Here is a 22,110-nt window from a genome sequence, read left to right on the forward strand (position 1 = left end):
TTGAATCCATTCTTCAAACCTCAAATCATTCATTTTGTGAGCTCAGTATTACCTTGGTGCCAAAACCAGGAGGACACATCTCAAGAAAATAAAATTACATATTAATATCCCTTATGAACATAGATGAGGAAATCCTCAACCAAATACCAGTACACTGAACCCAACAACTGATAGAAAAATGATTATACATCATGACCAAGTGGTATACATTCCTTGGAATGATGGACTGGTTTCGCATATGAAAATCAGTGTAATCCATATTAATGGAACAAAACAACATAGTCATCTCAATTGATGCAGAAAAAACATTTGATAAAATCCAACACCCTTTCATGATAAAAACACTTGACAAGCTAGACATAGGAGGGAACTTCCTCAATTTCATAAGTAATCTGTGGAAAACCTACAGGCAACATTATGCTTAATGTCAAAGAGCAAATACTTTTCTTCTAAGATCAGGAACAAGAAAAGGATGTCCACTTGCTACTTCTTCTATTTAGTATTGTATTGGATGTCCTAGCTAGAAGAACTAGTCAAGAAGAAACAAACAGCATCAAGATTAGAAAGGAGAAATAAAACTATCTCTATTTTTACTTCATAAATTATATGATTTATATATGTAAAATCCAAAGTAATCCTCAAAAAAAAACTAAACAAACTTTTAGAACTAATGAATGAATTCAGCAAAGTTCTAGGATGTAAGATCAATACAGAAGAATCAGTTGTATTTCTGTATATTACCAATGAACAATTTGGAAATGATATTAATAAAACAATTCCATTTGCAATAGCACCCAAAGAATACAAAAAAAAAAAAAAAACCTTAAGTATATATTTAACAAAAGAAATGCAAGTCTTGTACACCCAAAACTATAAAACATCATTGAAAGAAAAGAAATACGACCTAATAAATGGAAAACAATATTTCATGTCCATAGGTTGGAAGAATTAATATTGTTAAGGGAGCTAATACTCCAGATCTACAGATTTATCATAATCCTTATAAAAATCCTAGTTTCTTTTTTTTTCTTTTTCAGAATTGACAAGTTGATTCTAATAGCCAAAACCATCTTAATAAAGACGGACAAAGTTGAAGGACTTACACTTCCTGATTTCAAAACTTATTACAAAGTTACATTAATCAAAACACATTGTGGTACTAGCATAAGGATAGACACATAAAGCAATGGAATATAATTGAGATTCCAGAAATAAATCCATACAATATGCCAGGTAATTTTCAACAAGTGTTCCAGAACCTTTTAATGGGCAAAAATGGTCTCTTCAATAAATGGTGCTAGAACAAATGAATGTCAGCATGCCAAAGAATGATGTTAGATCCTTACCTTACTCCATATACAAAAATAAATTCAGAATGGTTAAACAACCTACGTGTAAGAGCTAAAATTTTTAAATTCTTAGGATAAAACATATGGAAATATCTTTGTGACCTTGGATTGTGCAATAATTTGTTATATATGACAAAAGAATGAAAGACAAAAGAAAATAGAAATTGGACTTCATCAAAATTAAAAAGTTTTATTCTTCAAAGGCAACCATTAGGAAAGTAAAAACACAGAAGACTTGTATCCAGAATATATGTAGACTTTTTATCTCAACTACAAAAAGACAACCCAATTTAAAAATGGACAAAGACTTTGAATTTCTTAAAGAAAATATAGAAATGATCAACAAGCACATGAAAGATGCTCAATATCATTAGTCATCAGGGAAGTGCACAAAAACCACAGTGAGATACCACTTCATACCCTTAACGTGGTTTAAAAAAAAATGTTTAAAGGCATACAATAACAGGGGTGGCAAGGCTATAGAGAGAATTGTAACCCTCATAGATTGTTGGTGGGGATGTAAAAATGGTGCAGCCACTTTGAAACAGTTTGTTTCTCAGATTGTTAAATCTAGAGTTTCCATATAACCCAGCAAACCCACTCGTAGGTATATACCCAAGAGAAATGAAAACATCTCCATATAAAATCTTGTGCGCAAATGTTCAAAACAACATTGTTAGAATATCCATGAAGTAAAAACAACTTAAATGTTCATCAGCAGATGAACATATAAACAAATGTGGTGTATTTCCAGCCGTACGAAGGACTGAAGTTCCAATGCATGCTACAGCATAGTGCTACAACAGACATGACCCTTGAAAAAATGATGCTAAGTGAAATAATCCAGTCCTAGAAAACCACGTATTTTATGATTCAGTGTATATGAAATGTCCAGTGGTTGTTTGGGCTGAATAGAAGGAGGAGCGCAGAGTGAGTGCTAATGACCATGGGGTTTCTTTTTTAGAATGATGAAAATATTCTGGAATTAGATAGTGATGATGGTTGAACAACTCTGTGAATTTCTTTAAAAATGATGAATTGTACATTTTAAAGAGTGGAATTTATGGTGTGTAATGCATTTCTCAGTAACACTACCATAAAAATAAAACCAACCCAAAGCAATTTGTCTAAAATTTAAATCTAACCTTATGCAATCTGATTTTTTTTAAATGCTTTCCAGTAGCCTCCTCTTGTCTTTAGGATAAATTTTAAAGGCCTTGATGTGAGCTTCTTAACACTCCTTAATGGTAATCTCTATGTAACTCTAGTTGCATTTCTTGGGATTTCCAACCCCAACTATAGATACACCAAACTCTATGCTTTTGTCATATTAAACCTCCTTCAAGTCTATACCTTTTGAATTTTGAGTTCCCTTCACTCAGTTCTTCTAGCAGTCTCTTCATCTTTTGCCCTACTATGAAGCCTTCCTTTTCCCACCCTCCATTACTAATAAGTTAAGTATGCTTGCTCAATTATTCCACAAGATGCTAATAATTACTACACTTGAGTATAATTCCTTGTTTACTTTTTTGCCTCTCCCACTAGACTGGAAATCTACAAAGGTAGAGATTGTCTCTTCTATTCTTCTTTTCATTCCCAATGTTATAAGTAACAAAACACATATTTGTTGGATGAATGTATCAGTGAATGAATTCACTCTAGTGTTATTTTCTGAATACATTTTATATACTGGTTTTAGTAGCAGTTCTAATTAATAAAGCTGGACATTTTTTCTATAACATAAAATTTTTCTTACAAAATTTTTTTTGCATTTGTTTACCATGTTTATGATGTTGCTAAACTGATGCCTTAATAGAATACATCATAGTAGGACCATCCCTATGGCTAGACTTCCAGCCATCCTGGTCATCATCACACCCGTGTCTTCACAGGCATCATTATCCTTCATTAAACAAAATGCTTAAGCATCTGAATAATTAGTTTCTGCTTAAAAGAATTGATAATAATAATATAAATAAATTTGCACGGCATCATATTGCTTGAAAAATGAACAAGAATTTGAACATTTCTTTTATTTGTTTAATTTTTTTTTATTTTAATGTTTTTTATTATATTATGTTAGTCACCGTATAGTACATCCCTGGTTTCTGATGTAAAGTTCTATGATTCATTAGTTGCGTATAACACCCGGTGCACCATGCAATATGTGCCCTCCTTACTACCCATCACCAGTCTATCCCATTCCCCCACCTCCCTCCCCTCTGAAGCCCTCAGTTTGTTTCTCAGAGTCCGTAGTGTCTCATGCTTCATTCCCCCCTGAATGAACATTTCTTTTAAAAATGACTATATTTTCCCCTTTGAACATCTAAAACTTATTTTGGTCAGACTAGTCAGATACCATTAGGCTGAGTCTGCTCAAAGCCAGCTATGCAGAGAACAAGATTCCATAGGCCTCTTGAAGTTTTTCCAAGTCGGCTCTGCCCAGTTTGTTATAATAAAAGCATTTGTGTTGACTTCTATTTTCAGATGGGTTATCTTATTAAAACGGACAGCCACAAAGATGGAAAGATGCTTATTTGAAAACCAAGTTTTCCATCTAAATAATGTAGTTTATTTAATAATTCTTGATTAGTAATTAGCGATTTGTTAGATGATGCTTAGTTGGTGATTAGTTAATGTAACATGATCAATTTAATAGGTGTATTAGACAAGGTTCTCTGGAGAAACAGCACCAGTAGGATATAGAACTGAAGAAAGAGGGAGTTTTGATTTATTATAAGTAATTGGCTTATGCAGTTGTGGAGAAGTGCTCAGATCTACAGTCGGTAAGTTGGAGACCCAGGAGAGCTAGTGGTGTAGTACCAGTCTAATGCCCAGCTGACTTGAGACTCAGAAGAGCTAATGTTTCAGTTTGAGTCCAAAGGCAGGAAAATAACCTATGGCCCAACTAGAAAGTTGTCAAGCAGGAAGAATTCCCCCTTATTTGGGAGAGGGCCAGCCTTTTGTTTTATTCAGGCCTTCAACTAATCAAATGAGGCACACTCACATTAGGAAAGGAGATTTGCTTTACTCGGGGCATTGATTTAAATGTTAAATTCATCCAGAAACACTCTCACGGACACACCTGTAGTAATGAGTGACCAAATACCTGGGCATCTATGGCCCAGTCAAGCTAACATATCAAATTAACCATTAAAACAGGCATTTACTACCTGTATCTATTAGGTATCTTACTTTTTGTCTGTTATTATTTTTTATTTCTATTTTTTGAGGAGAGCTCTTGGTAATAGGTGGAATTCCTTGTGCTCCAGTTTTTCAGATTGGTATCTGTGGTAGGCAGAATTCTAAGATGAGCCCTAAAGAGTCATGCCTTCATAAAATCACATCCCCTTGAGTGTGAATTGAACTTGTGACTTGCTTCTACCCAATAGAATATGGCAAAGATAATTGGAAAGTCATTCCCTTGATAATGTTATATATACAATATTCTGTCTTAGCAGATTATATATATATATATATATATATATATATATATATATATATATATATATATATATATGTAATATTCTGCCAGCAGATTGGAGTAAGAGCTTCTGCTGCTGGCTTTGAGGAAGTAAGTTGCATTGTTATGACATAGCTAAGTGGCAAGGGACTGCAAGGGCCACTAGCTGCTGAGAGTGGCACCTAGCTGACAGCCAACAAGAAAGTAGCAACCTCAATTCTACAACCACAAGATAGTAAAGTCTTCCGACAGCCATGTGAGCAACCTGGCAAACAACTAGATTGCAACCTTTGAGATGCTGAGCAGAGGACCCAGTTCAATCATGCCTGAACTCCTGACCCACAAAAACCATGAGATAATTGTACATTGTTCTAAGCCTCTAAGTTTGTAATGATTTGCTAAGCAGCAGTGGATAACTAATGCTATATCCCTGCTACCAAGCTCTTCTCTAACCTCAACGTGAATTTGAAAAGTGGACAGGCAGACTGCATTTAATTATAAATTAATGGGACAAACAGACTGTCCAGAAATTGGAATGAGAATTGAAACCTGTGCAGGAGCAGGGCTACAAGAAATTCCCAACTGATAAGCAGTAAAGATTTGACTCAGACATTTCACATGAGCAAAAGCATGTTGGCAACAAATGCACAATGTATTCAAGTACAGTAGAGGGGATAAGGAAGTAGGCATATTTTGATATCTAAGCGGACTATTTATGTTGCCAGATTTGTAAACTCATAGCCAGGGTTTGGCTTCCAGGCACAACATTTAAATATCTAAGAAGTGATACCGCACAAAGTCAGGGCTCTATTCTAATGAATGACAGCAGCCTTAGCAAGCAGGGACAGGATTTAGGTCCATTGATAAGACAGTTTCTTACTTATGAGAACTGGAATAGACTATAGCGAAGCCCCAGGCTCCAGTGTTTGTGCTATAGTTCCTTTTAGCTAGGTTTGGGTCAGAGAGTTCTAGATTTCTTCCTAATCTGTGACAAATAACCGTCACTGGCATCTAAACAACTAAGCCAAAGATCTTTGCATTTAAGTGCAGGGTATATACATATATACATACATAAATAAAATGACTCTTTTGTTCCTGAGAGCAATTCCTAGGTCTTACAAAATAGGGACTTCCCTGAGAGGCTCTAGCTCCGTGATTATCATAGAGTATACCCACGCAATAGCGTGTCAGAGTGGGGAGAAGTTTACAGTAAAAGACAGATTTGGGCCCAAGCCCATGTCTTTGATAATGTTCGGCAGACATCCATAGCAACAATCCAAACTCCTCTCACAAGATGACTTCATGGAAAGTAGCAGCAGCTGGTCACTTCTCACCCCATTCTTAAACTGAATCAGTCCACACAATGTTTGGCTCTCCATCTCTTTAACTAATTTTTTTCTCTCATTTTTTCTAACAAATCCATTTATCTCTCTTTACCTTAATTCAATGAGCAATCCTAGAGTTTGTTTTTTTTTTTTGATACTTTTAGATGCACATTTATGTGATTCAAGGCTTTGTAAGAAATACTTATATAAGTTACTAAGTTTTTGCTGAGGAATCCTTAATATAAACTCATTTTCAAATCATCTCTTAATACCAAGAGAGTACATGTGCAATGAACAATACAAGCATGCGGATACATCTGGATGGAAAAAAACAAGACAAAACAAAAACCTAAGATTATTTTGTCACATTCAAACTCCCTATCTCAGATCAGGCTGGTCCTGGAGAAAGAACTGAACGTTTCAAATGTCCACAGCTTAGAAGAAAAGGAATACAGAGCATAGGTAATAATGAGGCATCAAACAAGATTATTAAAGCCCAACTCTCTGTAATGCCAGCATTAACTAAAATTCTTATTTAGATTCAGATCAAATGCTAAAAACTAGAGCATCGTTTTCCAAACTCTGCACGATCTCGACCAACAGTATATTTCTAATCTTGAATATAACTTTTTCATTTTACTCTAGCATACGCTATCCTTTTGGCACATTTATATGTGTTCTTTCTGTTCTTTTTGTCCACAATGCCCTTTAACTGGTGGTACTTGCTTTAATACTTCATTTTTTTTCCATAAAGTTTTACATCTTACATTCTGCCTAAAAACGTGGTCAAAATGTTTTTGTTCTAAAATAAATGCAGCCTATATACTGTTCTTGCTTTAAACTATTTCACTATCTTTCTTTATACCAAAAATCATCTTATAGTATCATGCCAGCAAGACAGTTGACTAAATATCCTAGAAAAAAATCTCTCTCCCACTATAGACATCCTAAAAATGCTAAGTAAAACCTAGCCACAAATGTTGTGCTCTTAAGAAAGCAAGTGAAAGCTACAGGTGGTAAGAGTGATGAAGTAGAAAACACGTTTGTTATGAGGATGCTGAAGCCACAGGTGCCTTGAGGCTGTTTGCAGATTTTATTAACTTAGAATCTAGGGAAAATAACATCTTTCCTGAGATTTCACATATGCAGGTCTTTCTTCTTTCACTGGGTTTTGAAATTTGTTATTTATATTACCTATATGGTCCAAGAAATCCTAAGTTGAAACATTAATTTAAAAGTTGTTATTGCCTAGTGGTGCCTAACAGAAAAGAATATAAATATTCTCTGAAGGGATTCAGCCTCAATTCAGGACACATAGATTCCCACACGTAAAACCCTGCTAAAGCTGAGCTCACAATACAAAATTTCCAAAAGTAGAAATAAACAAGCCACCAGAATTAAGAATTAGCAGAAAAAACAAGCGGCAAAATGAAAAGCTCCACAAACTCCACATACTGAAAATTTGGAAACAGAATAGAAGCTAGGTGTGCTTCAAAGATCTAACTAAATAAAATAGTAGAGTAAATTAAAAAACACACTTTGAAAATATACTTACAGTTATTCAAAAAGAAAAAAAATGTTGCATCCATATTTCTCTTACTTCCCAAGGACAGAAACTAATTTCAATTGCCTACTACTAGCTGGTCATTTTATGATGCGCTCACATATATTGTCCCCTAGTATGTACATCTACTCCATGAATAGCATAATATCAGTCATTGCAACTTCTGACACATCATGAGCCATGCAGATTTTTTTTTAAAGAGAGGAATAATAATCTCAACTAATAATGAGAAGACAAACGCAGAGAGGATCTTAGAGCTAACAACCCAGGGAAATGTGTTTAAACTCTTATCTTTCTGAAGGTACACTTTTGCTATTGATTCTCAATCCCTGTTTATAATTTCCAGCTCTGTATTCCATTAACACTTCTAAAAACATATTTCTAAAACTGATTTCATCATTTTATCCTTATAGCTATTTTTTCCATTTTCTTTACCACCTCTCATATTTCCATTGCCATCTTCCGAGTCACTCAAGCATGAAAACTTTGTATTGCTTCTAATTCTCTTTCCTCTTTCTTGCTGTCCACATGTGGTAAGCTACTAACATCAGCCCCTTATTTTCATTTCCATCTTCTTCTTCCTGTTGGTATTATTTCTTGTAAGGCTGTTGAAATTATATTTTAGCTGGATCTTTTCTTTTCAGTCCCCCTCTTCTAGTAGCTAAATTAGCAGAGTAATCTTTGTACAGTCTTACCAAGGCCCTGATATAAAATTTCTCTTTCAGATCTAATACATTTCCAGTGCCCTGTTTAAGGCCCTACCACAGTTGTTGTTGTTGTTGTTGTTGTTGTTAATTTTAATTCCAGTAGTTAACATAGAGGGTTATATTAGTTTCAGGTGTAGAATGTAGAGATTCAACAGGCGGTGTTGGGAAAACTGGACAACCTACTGCAGTTTCTTGACTCAGCAATCCATCGTGATCCTACACATTCACTTTCATGCCAGTTCCTGCTTTTTTCCCTATGACTTTTCCATTTGTGAGTGCCATGTATCTTCTGGTTAAAAAATGTCCTTGGTTGATGATTTATTATAAAATAGCTTAATTTCTTCAGGTCCTGTATATTAACATATTTTTGGCTTATTCCTAACCAAATATGTGTAACATCTCTTTAGTCATTGAGGGCTTCTTCCAGCTTCTTTATCGACTTGACTCTTTGAGGGAGACTCAAAAAGTTGATTTTGGATTTCATTACATGTGGCCGGCAATACCAGGTAGTTTGCAAAACGGATATAATAAACTTTTAGTATTTTCTCCCACCTTTCTCTCTTATGTATATGATTTCCTAACTTTTTATCATATGGCATGTGCATATAATTGTTTGTGTTTATATGAACTAATATCATAAATGAAAGCAGATGCTACAGAGATAACAAGCCGAGGACTCCTGCTGATTCAGGCAAATTAGATGAACATTTGGGCACAGAGTAGTTCATTCAAGACATGCACATCAGTTTTATATCTCACCAATTAGGAAGATTCTCTTTATATAATATTTTATTATTGAATACTATAGATAATAATTTAAGAAAGAAGCCATAGAATATTTCTATTTTGACATTTTAAATATTTGTGACACCTGCCAGAATTATCACTGTTCACCAACATTAGTTGTGCTCAGCTCTTGAGTACAGGAATGATGCCACTGTCTACCCGCTCAATTCATTGTCATGGGAATTGTTCCCAAATACTATTTTGTCTTCATTTTAAGATGCCAATGATTATGACACTCCATCTCTTTAATGATAGCATGTTGATGAAACATCAAGAAGCATTATATTAAGTGGATATATTGATACTTCTCAATATCAGAAATGTCTAAATGAGTATATCTATTTTATAATCAAGGAAAGACAGTGTTTATCCATTTATCTAAAGGAGAATGTATCATGTACTTCTTTGTTTCTTTGTTTGACTTCCTCTGGTGGGAAGAAACTTTTACTTCTCTTCTTAGATGACAAAACATGAAGGGGTAATGACCATGTCTATTTAACTATCTCTGTGTATTGGGTTTTGGAGCATTTTGTGTGATTTGTTCATTCTCCTTGGAGCTATGTGAAAACTAAAGCAGGTCTCCAAGTGGCTGTTAAGAGCCATGTATGAACTACCCAAGCATTCCTTCCCAATCATACATGTGATTGTCCCTCCTTCACGTTTGTGATTTCCCTTTCGAAGAATGGTAGGTATGTGTATATGTGCGTGTGCCAGCCCTAGTGTTCTAGTTGTGAAAGAGAGGTCCATTATCTGTATCTTATCATATATAGTTTCAACATTCTCAAGACTATGAGTGGCAAAATACTGATTTTTAAGTTTCCTCCTTCCTCAAGGGCTTGCTAGGGTTGCATCACTGAGAATTCCAGACACAGAACTACTTTCTGGCTCATACATGGAAGCCCGCCAAAGAGGGAGAGGCTGTAGTTTAAATTAATCTTCAGCTGGGGGTGGGGAAGACTTCGACACTCCCCAGGAGGATTTGGAAAGCATATTTACACTTCCTGCTTTGCCAACAATGAGAGCAAAACAGATCATTGTTCTCTACAGATAGCGTGATGGAAGCATATTTAACTGAGGGGAAGTTAAAAACAACAGTTGCTCAGATTGCCTCAGAACAAGGCATTTCAACAAGGTACTCTATTTTTTTTTTCTGTCCCTTAAATTTTCCAAAGATAGAGTATTCTCCACCTTATTCTTTACCTCTCCTTCATCCCAACGTAAGTGATATGCTGAGCTCAGAAAGAGGTCTTTCCTTATACCGTTTCCGTAGTCTTTCCAAATGAGTTAAAATCTAGAATCTGTAATTCCATTGCAAATATGTCATTGACATATTGTAATTGTCAAAGGGTGAACAGTTGATGCTGGCTTTAGTAATGAGTCTGGCTGTTAGCCCAAGGTTAACAAAGGCAGTACTGAGTTCATGAAGATGTTATTGAGAAGAGTCATAAGTACCCATCCCTCTTCCCTGTCCTTGTTTTGTTCATGCAGTTCCTTGGTGTCGTAGGGTAAGGAATGTGTTGAGATTTTTGGAAAATGTTTCATGCATTTTATCTGATCTTTCCCTATTTGTATCAATTTAAGTATATATTTAACTCTTATTGCAAATTTGCCAACCTGGGCTCTGAATTCCTCAGAAGGCCAATCCACATGAAAGTTTTGTGAATTCCAACAGTCCTGTAAGACATCTGTGAGATTGCTACACTTGTGAACACATTACACCCAATTATGTGGAAGTGAAAACCTATATATTCCAAATATGCAAAGTCTCCTTTTGTTTAAATTATGTCATAAAACTATGCCAATATATGTTTCTGATAGAACCATTTAGTCTTCAAAATGGAAGAGCCATTAGTGACCTCAAGATAAGGAACTTGGTTCTCTTAAATTGCCCAAGGTTAACAGCAGATCAATATGGTTCAACTTCCTGGACTTCTGTTCAAGTGCTTTGCCTGTGTTAGCTTTGATTTGGAACACATTTAATGTTTCCCAGGTGTCCCAATGATAATTTATCAGTTTTGAAAAACATTCATGCCCATGTAGTGAAAGCTTAATAAATATGCTCAAAGTACACCAGTAACCAGAATCAATTCTGGATGATAGCAAATTAACAAACAGTTCAAAATTGGACTTCGGAAATTCTTTGGAGCAATTAGTGGTAGTCAACTCATGAAATGACAGAGAAGAGACTACCACAGGCTATTAAGAAAAAAATAATCACCATCTCATGCAAACATACATTCACACCAAACATTTAGGAATATCCATTCCCTTGTAATCGCAGACATTGTATAGCATGCCCTCCCACTCTTGTGTGCACTACAAGCCGTGTGATAACTTTTTGTAGCATATTTTCTCATTAAAGGGTATTCTGCTGTTCATTTAATCTTTAGGCTCATAAAATTGTTGTAGTCCACAAAATATAACTCAAATTAGAGGAAATGTCCAGCATTTGCTTAGTCAGACATCTCCAATAGTGCTAATCATTTATCCATAAGGAAAAATATACATTAAATGTTACAGGAAAAATATTCATTAAAAATCAGTTACCCTGAGCCTTAAATCACTCATTTTCAGCAATTATTCAAAAAGTGACATCTTTTTGGAAATATATTTATTGTTTAGAGTGTCACTAGGATTATATTTAAGGTAGAAGAGTAATCCATTTCAAATAGCCCTAAAAAGGTTAAAAATACAATTTCAAAAACCTATTTCACCACCTGATACTAGGTTCATTGGAGAAAGTAAAGGATCCACTAGCCATTCAGACAACAACTGAGTGTTGAACACACTCAGGATTTCGTGTGGTACGGGGAGCTTTGATATAAATGTAAAAGAAAATGTACTTACCTCTAAGATGTAACAGTAAAGAAAGTAACCATTACATGCAGAGCCAAATAAATCCTAAAATTATAGGTGAAGAAAGACACACACACACACACACACAGTGTAGGGAACATGGAGAGAGCGATTAGGTTATAGGCATATCAAATAGAATTCAAGAAAAGGAAGTGTAATTGAATCTTTTAAGGGCCAAATTCAGGAGAGTGCTGAAAAGATACCAGGAATTAGAGCTTCCAACTTCTCTTTCTCTGGAGTCTCTGGATCTCCTATGACAGCTTACCTCTTTCGGTCTTGGCACTGTTTTTTCTCTTTTTCTCTTCAACTTATGTAAGGCTCAAATATAGTTCGTAATATACATGTATTTCCATATCCAATAACAATAGCTAATTGATAGAATCTCTTTGTGTCGCAATTTCAAACTCCTAAGACAATTTAATCAACTTGGTTTGGTTCTGTTATTACCCTTGATTAGACTTGGAAACTCCTCGCCTCCTCCCTGGAAAATTTATCTATGAAACTGGTTCATGGCAGGTAAGAACTCCTTTGAGACAACGTTAGCAATTCTAACATATTCTGGTATATTCCCATTCAAGTATTATTAGAGCATTCCCATGGGGAAAACCCTATGTTAGTTTGACACATGCAGAGATTAACAATATATAGTCCTTATATCTAAGGAGCTCAAACTGGAGTGGAGGAAACAGAAGATAACAAATCACCAATTTCAAGAGCTATATGCAATACCAGTGGCTCTGATACATTAGGTATAACCACTCTGGTCTTCTCTTGTTAACTCCTCCCAACAGGGTTGAGGAGTCTACCCGGCCCAGATGTCATAGAGCTGTCTCTGGATATCCTGGCATAGAATTAACCTTCCAAACGGCAGAGGACCTGTGTGAGCTTCATCTACATGATTGTTTTCTAGAAGATTATCCTACATTGTGCATTCTTCTCTGCCTAAAGGGTAGGTGAAAGGGTATGTGACTCAACTTTGGAAGAAACATCTGCATAAGCCCCCTGGGAGGGAAGCAGACAGGATAGTGATAGGGTAGAAAGCCAAAGAACTTGGAATTTGAGCAGGTTACCTCCCTTTGTACTCTTGTCCTAGATAACAAATGTTTGGGGCAAGTCTAAATACCCACTAAAGGACTATCATATAGATATTTTATGGGTGTTATGGGAGTACAGAAGAGAGTCACTATAGTAAAAGCTGATGTAGATATATTTGGAAAGAAAGATGATATTATATCTGAATTGTAAAAGACTATTAATAGTTACGTGAGCAAAGTGATGAAGTTCTTAGAAAGTATAGCATGTGGAAAGGCAGGCAAATCCATATTTGTGTGGTATGATATAAGGACCTATAGAAGGACTTTATGCATGATGCAACATTGGTACATATTAATAGATACTAAGGATTTTCACCTTCCTTTGGTATCAGCAGTGATCTAAGATATTTCCCTTCCTTCCCATCTGTGGCCTCACAAGTTTCTAACTCCTCAGTTGATGATTTCCTGGGAGTTAAAAATACTCAGCAATTCATTGAGCCTTTCCTCTGGAGATGGGCTGGTTATATAAGAGTACCTCCAAGGAGTGAGTAGTCTGCATGTTCTCCATTCAATAAAATAGAGTTTCGATTAATGAAGATTTAAATAAATATTAGGGGTTTACAGTTGAAGGTGGCAGACTGGTCACACACATGGTTTTCCATTCCCCCTTGAAAACCAATAAACTTATAGCAAAGGAATTTATAAAAAAGACTTAAGCCAAAAATGACAAAGATGGTAGAATATAACAATGCGATATTAGGAAAACTGGGAACTGGATGTATACATGGTGTGATGATTAATTTTATGCATCAGCTTGACTGGGCCATGGACTGCCCAGATCAATCATTATTTCAGAGTGTGTCTGTGAAGGTTTGTCTGGAATAAATTAGAATTTGAATTGGTGAACTGAGTAAAGCAGACTACCCTTTCCACCTTCCTTTGTACACTTGAGTGAGAATCATCCAATAGGTTGAGGACCTGAACAAAAATGTGAAGGAAAGAAGTCCCTCTGTCTGTCCGATTGCTTGATCTGGAACACTGGTCTTCTGCTGTTGGGCTAGGACTTACACCATCGGCACTCCTAGTTCTCAGGCCTTTGAACTCAGACTAGAACTACACCGCTGGCTTTCCTGGATTTCCAGCTTGCAGATGGCAGATCATGGGACTCCTTGGCCTTTGTAATCGTATGAGCCAATTCCTCATACTCGGTCAATCAATTAGTCTCTCTTTCTCTCTGGTTCTGTTTCTCAGGAGAGTGCTGACTAATGCACATGAAAAAGGCCTTTAGAAACCTAAGAAAGGTAATTTCTACCTGGCAACGAGCAAAGATGATCAAAAAAATTTGTTATACTGTGGAACACTCAGAAGGGACATCAAGTGCCTTTTGAAGTAGGGGGAAAACGTGAAATCAAATAAAAAAGATAGTTGAAAGTTTAATATTTATACCTGGACCTTCTTTATCTGTTGTGAGGCAGTACTCAGCTGTCAGTAGCATTTACATACTCATGAATTATGTATAGGGAACACTGATGTAACCTAAATGACCATCACAATATAGGTATATTGGGAGAATGAGGGTCTAGTAAGTGTGTGTGAGTGCGGGGGAGGGGTGGTGACAGGGAGGTAGCAGTGTACAAAGGACATCTAGACCCTCATCTTCCATAGAGGGAAGTCAACAGAGAATGCTTAGAAATCAACAACTTAAAAATGGTAATAAAATAATTTATTTAGATATATAGAGATATATAACAAAAGAATAACTTGCAAGATATGAAAGTGGTTGCCTCTGGGGATTGGTAGATTGAAGTGGGGATTAAGATACTGCTAATTTTTGACATAAATCCTATCGTATTATTTGAGCCTTTAAAAGACTACATGAAAATATTATTTAGAAATACAAGCTAAATCAAAAGAAATACCACTAAGTTCCATAAATTTGACATTCTCCCAGAAGAGTACTTGAAGTACTGATATTCTATATTGTATTTCAATTGTCTTCTATCCTTAATAATCAACTGAAGTAAAGGTACATTTTTGCCCATATTTGAATCTTCCTGGTTTCTCCACCTATAAAATAAATATAATTATATGCAGTCATATTTCCTTGCATGAATGTTCTGAGAATACTTGACATACCACACAATATAAATATAATCTATTTAGATCAACTGTAAGTAATTTAAATTTTATATATCATTTGATCAATGTTGAGAGGAGAACTAAGTGAGACCTTTAGAAGTTAATGACCTGCCTGAGGAATTTCTATTGGCAAATAATCATAATGATAGGAAAGTCTTTTAGTATTGTCATATGCTTAACAGAGGTATCCAGTTACATGTTTTTTAATTCTTTTATTCACACCAAATAAAAATAGGGTCTTACTTAAATTTTAATTCAGATTACTTTCATGGAAAGCTGAAGCAGTATCTCTGTAGAAATATCTTGGAATATTTCATAAACATATCATACTGCGTGATAGTTCCATTAATCTAATTTGAAAGTGACAGCATGAAAAATCTTTGATTCATAGAGTATTTTAAAAATACATCTCTGATGTTTTGTTTTGTTTTGACATGTCATTTTATATTATTCTGTCAGTACTTAGTCTAGATGACTGTAGTCAGCAGTGCCAACTAGCCAAGGATCATCCTTGATCTTCTTATATACAAGCTATGGAACATTTTCTTTATCATCAGCTCCAGAAAATGCTATTTATCAAGGCCCCTCAGGCAAAGCCTCCCTAGGGTAGAGTGAGGCCCAGAGTCAACTTTAAGAGTACAGAGGAAAGGTAGTTGAAATAAATACTAAGGAGAGATTCAAGGGAATTAATAAATCACAAAATGGCTTATGTACAAAAATAGGGAACATAAGGGATCCAAGGGTTCCTTGTGTATCTTGGGTCTTTTTATTTTTTCACTCATTGCAGAGGGAAATTCTAGCATCTCTAAGCCCTTTACTCTTTGCTATATGTACTGGTTATTGGCAAGAATGGTTAACTCAACCATACAATTTCTTTTCGGCCAAGTGTTAGGTTACTCTAAATCTTCAGTGTCTTTATCAGATGATTCAATTAAGATTTTTTTTGGTCAGAAATGTTAAGTAAACAGTGCTTATTATAAGAAATAATGATTAGTTTAGAACAAGGTCTCCTCTCTGTAAAAGATCAGACAGTAAATATTTCAGCTTTGCAGACCATACGATCATTGAAAATTATTCCACTCTTTCACAAAGCATGAAAGCAGCCAGAATTGATACACAAATGAATGGGCATGGCTATGTTCTAATAAACCTTTATCTACAAAACAGGAAGCAGATAGAATTTGGCTCATGAGCCATCAAATGCCAACCCCCTGGATTAGGTGCTATTATAACCAAGAAATCAAGGGTGACTAAATCTTGCCATAAATATTATATCCACTACTCAAGAAGTCCCCTAGAAGAATACACACAGTTGTAGTAGTATATGGGGAATCAAATACCCCATAGGTATTTGATTTTTAGGAGGGTAGAAGTTGTGCAACATCCAATGCAAATCTATGGATCTGATCTCTCTGGTTGAATCACATGACTAAGCCTAAGGCCCAAATGAGAGTTTCCTTTCTGTCTACACTGAAAGAGAATCTGACTCTTTGGATATTAGTGATTTCCTCTGTGCCACGTGCCACAGGAAATAAAACAGTGGCAATTATGCAGAGATAATGTTGGCGTGGCTCCTGAAGACTGGTGGGCACCCACTGAGCCACTATACTGAATGGAATAGGGATGGGTGGAATGAAGCAGCTCCAACTACAGAACTGGCCACAGTGTAGTTTACTGAGACAGCTAGATGCCCAGAGGATATATAGAAGAGATCACTCAGATTATTCATTCTCTTTCCAAGAAGTAAAATAAAGAGAACTGAAACTCCTGAGAGAGAGAGAGAGAAAGAGAGAAAGTGAATGAGGTAAAAACAAGTAATATTTCAAAGCAGTTCCTAATAATTGATAGTGATAGTGTCTCAATAAATGTTACTTCCCCCTGAGATCTAACCTTGGCCTTTATACAGATTAGTTGCATATATGGCAAACTTATAAACATTCTTATCCCATCTCTACCAGAGAGATGGGATAATATTAAATCTACCTTACCCAAAGCCTGTTCCTGATCTCAGCCCTATCTTAAATTCTGCAGCAAAGTCTGGCATGATTTCGTCCTGACTTAGGGAAATTAGCCTACTATACATTTTCATTGCTCCATCTACTACAATATTACATACGTTTCTTTTATTATCACACAGTTATTACAGTGTTGTTTTATATTCATTTATGTAGTTACTTGATTAACTTCTATCTCCTCACTAAACCATAGGTCTATTATTCTCTAGCACAGATTTTAGAACTCTTTTCTAGTAGCAATTCCAAGGAATATACACTCAGATTTTAAAACAAAAACAAAACAACAACAACAAAAAACTATTATCCTCTGATTCTCAAGGATCTTCATGTGTTCTTTCATTTTTATACTCCTTCATCATGAAGCCACTCCCATTTTATGACCATGCATTGTGCTAGGTCCTGATGAGACAGGCATGGATTGGCAGGAAGGGTCACCGCCTCATGGAGCATAGAGTCAAGAGCAGGAAACGGCACACATCCATACACAAACACTTATTCAAATATAGCTTTTAAAAAGGTGGTAAGGGATGCCTGGGTGGCTCAGTCAGTTAAGCGTCCAACTTTTGGTTTCAGCTCAGGTCATGATCTCACATTGTGGGGTCGAGCCCCAAGTCCGGGCTTAACACTCAGTGCAGCGTCTACTTCAGATTCTCTCTCCCTCTCCCTCTTGTTCTCTCTCTTTCTCTCTCTCAAATAAATAAATAAATAAATAAAATCTTAAAAAAAAATGCTTGTTAAAAGACAAGCATAGAGGGGCGCCTGGGTGGCTCAGTCATTAAGCGTCTGCCTTTGGCTCAGGGCATGATCCCGGCGTTCTGGGATCGAGCCCCACATCGGGCTCCTATGCTGGGAGCCTGCTTCTTCCTCTCCCACTCCCCTTGCTTGTGTTCCCTCTCTCACTGGCTGTCTCTCTCTCTGTGTCAAATAAATAAATAAAATCTTTAAAAAAAAAAGCATAGAGTGTTGTGAGCATATGAAATTAACATATTTGACTTTGTGAGTGATCTCAGTAGCTTTGAAGAGGAAGCGGCATTTAAGCTTATGCTTGAAGGATGAATTCATAGGTGAAAAGGTATTAGATAGATTACTCACACACACATGCACATGCATGCTGCCCACAAGGCAGTGTATGATAAATGCACATTTAATAATAACTGTAGTTAAAAAAAAATCAGAATATCCAGAAGTGGTCTAAGCTTAGACTTGAGCCATGTTTTGTTTCAGATCAGGACAGAGCTAGGGTCTGAATATTATCCTAGTAATGAATTTAAAGGAAATCCTGGTTAAGTCTGTCTATCTGTCTCTCTCTATACACACACACACACACACACACACACACAAATGCACACATTTGCCACATTTACCACAACTCAGCCATGAAATCTAATGTACTATAACTAAAATATTTTTTTCAGATAATCTGGAATTTTACTGATATAATACTTTACTCATATTCAGATATAGTTTTTTTAATTCCCTATTTTACAACCTTTATTGTATGAGAACTGATCATCCACATTGTCTTCTTTCTGAATTTTAATAAGGGATAATTTAAGACACAAGTATTCTCCATTCTCCCCTTTAATTTTTTTGCAAGGATAATTAAAGTAAATGGGGCATAATAAAGAAAGAATATTAACTTCCATGCAAGAGTTTCTAAAATGAAAAAAAAAAATTCTCTGTACTTTGGACTTGTAGAAAAGAAGACAGTCTAAATTGCAAACTATTTTAAATGTATATATTTCAGTCATTTTATCTATATTCAATAACAAAAATTGGATGTCAGGACTACATGTTGGAAATTGCTTTAAGGAACAGATAAAAATGATTTATAAGTAGACATGTTGGTCTACATTTTTTTTTACTATTGATGTTTTACATAGAGAAATTTTCCTTCATAATTAGTAAAAAGGTCAGTGTCAACTAAGACACTTATTTAATCATCTTAAGTTATAAAGTACTGAAGTTTTCCTCTTTGTATTTTTATCTTTTTTTAAAGATTTTTTTTTTTTTTTTTTGAGAGAGAGAGAGCATGTGAGTGAGAGACCAGAAGCAGAGAGAGAAGCAGAGGGAGAGAAAAAAGCGGACTTGCAGACTCCCCGCTGAACACGTACACCCCCCCCCCCCCCCCCCCCCCGCTGCAGGGCCCATCCCAGGACCCTGGGATCATGACCTAAGCCTAAGGCAGCCGCTTAACCAACTGAGCCACACAGGCGCCCCTGTATTTTTATTTTTATATTACAAATCTTTGGTATTCCTCTAGAAGTATCACCATCTCTAGTATGTTCAAAAATAAAAATGAGCAATTTTAATGCTTACGCAACGTCCACCGAATCTAATAAAAAAAACTCAACATTGTTTAACAGTTTTGTTTTGTTTAACTCCGCTCCAAAGATGGAGATTATTTAATTGCAAAAACAGTCAGATGATTTCTTTTTTCCTTTGAAACAAGTGGTGCGTCATTGAATGGGAAACGCCATTTTATACTTTAAGGGAGCCCTTTGTGAGTTTTAAAAACAAACCTTGGGGAGAGGAAGAGACTCTTGGGTGCTGAGCTGTCAGTCCAGAGATAATAATAACACATGTTTTTGGAATACTGCTAGCTCAGAGATGTGATAATGTGTCAGAAGTAAACACCCCCCACTCATTCCGGTAGTTTTATTGCTTCTGGCGTGTTATGATTAGAGATGTGTGTGGCTTTAAAACTGAAAAGATTGAATTGCTTAACACGCTATGTATTGGAAAGCCTGGGCCAAATGGAAGCTTAATCAGCATTTTTCTTCCTTCTAAATGTAAATGGTATGATGCAGTGTCCTGTAAATGATGCTGTTTATCATATACTGTCAGACGATGCTGCTGAAAGATGCATTTCCATTTGTTTCCTTACTTGAGTTTGATTTGTAAAATCAGATTTAAACAGTGGATGAAATTGAATCTAAATTTCAAGGACAGACAACCTAATAATATTTAGCATAACTAGAACGAAGTCTAGAAATAGTTATTCTAACTCCAGCCTTGAGGATTTGAAAGAACAATGTGTCTTTATTTTTACTTTTAAAATAATTAGCCCAAGTGTAATGAATTTTATGGTAATTATAGTCATTAGCAATGAAACTTAACCTCAGCCAAAATATTCATGTGCACACTATAATTCGTATACTGAGCTACAAAAGACCTTTTTTTTCTTACATGTATATAATACCACAAACAATTTTTAAAAGTGTGATAGAGATATTGCTTTTATTTATAAGTATTTTTATGATTATTATAGTTGTTTTGTGTGATTTTTCAGTGACTGGGAAAGAACATCATAATTTACATAAAAAAAGTCACTGACTCCAAGTTTTGGCATTGACTTGAGGAAACCCCTCTTTGACTCAGTTCTTTCATACATATGTGGATATACACATATAGAGAGCCTCCAAGACCTAACATACTGTGATGAGTTTTACTTTATTCTGAATGCTAACTCATGAAATACTGATAATAACATTTGCCATTTACAGAATTTTACATTGCTAAACTCTACATTGTAGACGTTTTTAGGGCTTTGGGGAACAACAGTACTTTAAGTTCAGTACTGGCTTAGAAAAAAATAGTGCAATCAATCATTTATATAAATGTAATTTGCTAATAAAAACTTCAATGAAAACTTCAACATAATATGATATGTAATTAAAATATAGAAATGTAACTTTTCCCCAGTAACTCTTTCTCTCACAAAATCTATTTTTCTATATTTTTGAAAATTTTAGGAATCAAGGACTATGTTAACAGACATTTCCTTGATTTCTGTGTAGAAGCCAATATCAACATGGTTTTACATCACGCACTTTGAAATATGTTGTAGAAGCCTTGATAATGGATAAAATAGTGACGAACATATTTGAAGTACAGGTTATTCTACAATCACATATTAAGTGCCTACAATAATGCCAGACAACATAGAAGGGACTAAAAAAATTGAGAAGATTTATTTTTAGGAGCTAGTATTTTTGTAAGAGAGATACACATATAATTAGATAATTCTGCCACAAAATGATAAATGATACAATGAAAGGAAAAAGGCTTTGGGAATTTATAGGAAAGGAATGATGAATTCTGCTCGTAGGAATACAGAAAAATATTCTGTTTGTTGTCAGTGGAGCTAGATGTCAGGGATGAGTAGCAGTTTGTGAGATTAGGAAAAGAGGAAGAACATTGCAGAAGTTCTATAGAAATATAGTTCCATAACTACGGCTAAAAAAGGCTTGTCAGAGAAACTGAGCAATTTATTTGTCTGGATATTGAGCCAGGTATATGGCAAATGTGGGAGGCAGTGGTCAAACATGAAGGGGATGAAGATGGCGAGGCAGGTTGAAATCTAAAGATAAAGAGTCTCTCTGGCATGTCATGCTGTATGTTAATTTATCTCCCATGAGTCCTTAGGATTTGGGAAAACTCTTCATGTAATGGACATTATGCATAAGTAGTAATGTATACATATGTGTGAGAAGTAATCTTGACAGAGTGCAGAACATTAACTACAATTTGATTACTCTAACCTGCATTCATTCAAAATTATTTAGAGTGAGTCTACTATGGGCTACTTATTGTACTAGGCAATAAGGTCGAGTTTTGAATATAATACACAAGTTATTTATTCAGATATTATGAAGGTAGAAAGTTCAGGTCCTACTAATGGAGAGAGTATATGTGTATATGGGTATGGGGGGGTGAAAAGAAAGTAGGAAATAAATTATGAGAAAAAAAATCAGAAATTTCTTTTGGAACATAGAATTTTTGACAATGAATGTATGATGGAAAAAGATGAAACAGTTGACTTAGGCATATGTTTAATGTATTTGTGTGACTCATGTAGAGATGTTCTAG

General features: G+C 35.4%; 1 long non-coding RNA gene across 1 annotated transcript in view; it reads left to right on the forward strand.

The window, feature by feature from the left end:
- The window catches only part of LOC123795723 (uncharacterized), an 870,146-nt gene that overhangs the window by 21,883 nt on the left and 826,153 nt on the right, over positions 1–22,110 (forward strand). The window contains exon 2 of the long non-coding RNA XR_015722996.1: positions 12,842–12,999. This is a non-coding gene — a long non-coding RNA (uncharacterized LOC123795723). The remainder of the gene's footprint in view (positions 1–12,841; positions 13,000–22,110) is intronic.

Source organism: Ursus americanus, chromosome 35 (assembly GCF_024610735.1).
Source record: "Ursus americanus isolate L20-20 chromosome 35, mUrsAme1.1.p, whole genome shotgun sequence".
Taxonomy (NCBI): domain Eukaryota; kingdom Metazoa; phylum Chordata; class Mammalia; order Carnivora; family Ursidae; genus Ursus; species Ursus americanus.